The 3717-nt window shown below is 58.1% G+C and overlaps 1 pseudogene; it reads left to right on the forward strand.

The window, feature by feature from the left end:
- The first annotated feature begins 485 nt into the window (after positions 1 to 485).
- Positions 486 to 2833, forward strand: LOC119878934 (annotated as a pseudogene).
- Positions 2834 to 3717: the final 884 nt, after the last annotated feature.

A 3717-nucleotide genomic window follows, 5' to 3' on the forward strand; every position in this document is an offset into this window, starting at 1 on the left:
ACTGGACACCACATGCAAAAATACTGAGTCCAGACACAGACTTCACATCCTTCACAAATATAAACTCAGATCACAGTTCTAAATATAAAATGCAGAATTATAAAACCTCTGCAAGATAATGTAGGAGAAAATGCAGGTGAACTTGGGTATGGCTATGATTTTGATCCAACACCAGGGCATAATCCATGAAAGAAATAACTGATACACTGGACTCCATTAAAATTTTCGGTTCTGCAAACAGCAATGTCAAGAGAATAAGAAGACAAAGCACAGAGTTGGAGAAAATATTTACAAAAGAACCATCTAATAAAGAACTGTTATCCAGAATCTATATAGGGAGCGGAGGGACGGCCGTCGGAGCCGCCGAGGCCAAGTGCTGCCTGGCTGGGCCTACAAAGGGGATGTCAGGCCTCCAAAAGGAGCGCAGTGGAAGCGAGGGCCTCCCTGAGCCGCTGCTGTGACGGCCAGTGAGCGAGCCGCGGAGGATGTCCACCACCAGGACGGTCGCGCCCGCGGGGATCCCGGGGAACCCGCGGGAGGTCTCCAACCCCGCCAAGCCTGGCCGCAAGACCAAGCAGCTGCAGTACGCGCAGAACGTGGTGGTAAAGACGCCCTGGAATCACCAGCTCGCCTGGCCCTTCTACCAGCCCGTGGATGCAATCAAGCTAACCTTGCCCGATTACCATAAAATCATAAACACCCGATGGCTATGGGGACTATTCAGAAGAGACTAGAAAATAATTATTACTGGAGCGCCAGCGAATGCGTGCAGGACTTCCACACCATGTTTACAAATTGTTACATTTACAACAAGCCCACAGATGACACAGTGCTAACGGCCCAAGCCTTAGAGAAAATTTTTCTGCAGAGAGTGGCCCAGGTGCCCCAGGACGAAGTTGAATTATTACCCCCTGCTCCGAAGGGCAAAGGCCGGAACGCGGCGCAGGAACCCGGAGTGCAGGTGGGCAGCAAGTGGTGGCCGTGTCCTCTGTCTCCCCAGCAACCCCCTTCCAGAGCGTCCCCCCACTGTCTCCAGACGCCTGTCATTGCTGCCCCCCTCTGCCAACCATTACCGCAAACATCGGTTCCCTGCGCCCCCGCCGCCGCCCCACCCCCTCCCTCGACGCCCATCATCCATCCCTGTGGTCCCTCCCACAGCGCCTGTCGTCAAGGAAAAGGGTGCAAAGCGGAAAGCAGCCACCACGACGCCCACTCCATCCGCGAGCCGGAGCGAATCGCCGCCGCCATCGTCAGACCCCAAGCAGGCCGAGGTGGGGGCTCGGCGAGAGAGTGGGGGCCGCCCCATCGCACCGCCCTGGAAGGGTCTAGAGGACGGCGAGGTGCCTCAGCATGCGGGCCGGAAGGGCGAGCTGCCGAGCACTCGCGGCACTGTGACAGCGTCCTCGAGGACAGGCCGTGCAAGAAGCGTGCGGCCTGCGCCTGGCCCTTCTCCAGCCGGTGGACGCCGAGGCCCTGGAGCTGCACGACTACCACGACGTCACCGAGCACCCGATGGACCTCAGCACTGTCAAGAAGACGGACAGTCGCGAGTGCCCAGACGCGCAGGGCTTCGCTGCTGACACCCGGTTCATGTTCTCCAGCTGTTACCAGTACAACCCCCAGGCCACAAGGTGGTGGCCGTGGCCAGGAAGCTGCGGCCGTGTTTGAGGTGCGGTTTGCTAAGATGCGGCTGAGCCGCAGCCCCCGTGGAGCAGGGGCCCGAGAGCGCCCGCAGCAGCGAGGAGAGCGGAGGAGAGGAGGAGGAGGAGGAGGAGGAGGAGGAGGAGGAGGAGGAGGAGGAGGAGAGGAGGGAGGAGGAGGAGGAGGAGGAGGAGGAGGGAGGAGGAGGAGAGGAGCGGGCCCGGCTGGCGGAGCTGCAGGAGCAGCTGAAGGCTGTGCACGAGCAGCTCGCCGCCCTGTCGCGGGCCCGGGAACAAGCCAGAGAGGAAGAAGGAGCCGAAGGGAAAGGAGGAGAAGGAGGAGGACGCGGACGAAGACGAGGACACGGAGAGGCACAAGGCCAAGTCTGAGGACGAGAAGGCCAAGGGGGCCCCGCCGCCAAGCAGGCCCAACCGAAGAGGGCTCCCGCCGAGAAGGCCGGCAGCGCAGCCAGGCCAGCAGGCAGCCGAAGCAGGGCGGCAAGCAGGCATCGGCCTCGACGACCCGGAGAGGAGGAGCAAGGCCTGCCCGTGAGCTAGGCCGAGGGCGCCAGCTCAGCCTAGACCCCGGCTGCCCGGGGACACGGGGCTGCGGGGTCCACTTCATCCAGTCCCGGAGCCCTCGCTCAGGGACCCAGGCCTGAGCAGAGAGAGATTGACTTTGAGCCTCTGAAACCCACCACTGTGCGGGAGCAAGCGTTGTTGACAGGAAAAGCCAAGGGAGCCTTTCTCCACGAGCGGGAAGAAGCAGGCGGCCAAGTCCAAGGAGGAGTTAGCTCAGGAAAGGAAGGAGTCGGAGACGCGCGGCAGGACGTCCGTGGGCAGCTGAACAACAACGAGAAGCCTGCCAAGGAGGAGAAAGCGGGCTCTGCGCCCTCGGGAGGGCCGCCCGGCTCAGCAGCAGCAGCTCCTCGGTCCGGGAGCAGCAGTTCGGCGGATCCAGCTCCACTGCAGCGACTCAGACTGAGCGCTGGACTCGCACATCAGGACAAAACCAGCGAAGTCGCACCCGCCGGAACTCTGCAGTGTCCCTTGCTCTGGTTGATCTGCTGCTCTGGTTCCGCGCCTGCAGGTTTTCTTTAAAACTCAGTGTTACGGAATCCAGGGATCCCGGGTGGCGCAGCGGTTTGGCGCCTGCCTCTGGCCCAGGGCGCGATCCTGGAGCCCCGGGATCGAGTCCCACGTCGGGCTCCCGGTGCATGGAGCCTGCTTCTCCCTCTGCCTGTGTCTCTGCTCTCTCTCTCTCTCTCTCTGTGACTATCATAAATAAATAAAAATTAAAAAAGATAAATAAACTCAGTGTTATGGAATCTTCCAGTTTTGGCTTTAATAGGTCTAAGATCTTTCTCGTGTGTATGTGAGGCTTTATGAGAAGGTGTGAACCCGCATAAAGCCTTCCCTTCCTTACTGAGTTGAGTTGCTTGGAGACGGCAACTTCAAACGCTGACCTGATGACCGTAGAAAACCATGTCAGATGTGATCTGAAGTTTCTTGCAAAGCCCCTTTCTTATGCCCAAGCTGGTCTGTAGCTCCAGAAAGCATTGTTTGAAAGGAAGTTTCTCTGAGATGGTACTGCACCGAAGGCTGTCAGCTTTGCAAACAGGCGATGTCTCTGTCCCCCCAGCTCAGCCCGCGGCTGGGGTCACCTCTTGCTGCAGGGTGGGGGGACTGTGGAGGTGCTGCGGGCTCCAGTCCGGGCTTCTGCAGGGGTGGGGAGAGGCGGGTGGGCACCGAGGGAGGGGCCTCGGGAGCTCCTGGGAGGGAACACGGGGGCGCGTGTGCCACGGGCAGCTTTCCATACACTGAAACTTTTACCTCAACTGAAAAAAAAAAGATTAAAAAAAAAAACAAAACAAAACTAAAGGAGACTTTTTTGTAAGGTTCAGCAATTTTCTACGAAAATCTAATGTAAATTTCACTATCTACATGGTAAAGTTCTGCAAGGCAAGGAGACATGGGCTGCTAAGGAAACTTGGTGTTGACTAGGGGAGGATCATTGTCTCTTCTTATACTTTTCATACACACTGCTAGTATGAAAATAGAAACAAAATGGACCAGA

This window comes from Canis lupus, unplaced genomic scaffold (genome assembly GCF_011100685.1).
Source record: "Canis lupus familiaris isolate Mischka breed German Shepherd unplaced genomic scaffold, alternate assembly UU_Cfam_GSD_1.0 chrUn_S2113H2312, whole genome shotgun sequence".
Classification (NCBI taxonomy): domain Eukaryota; kingdom Metazoa; phylum Chordata; class Mammalia; order Carnivora; family Canidae; genus Canis; species Canis lupus.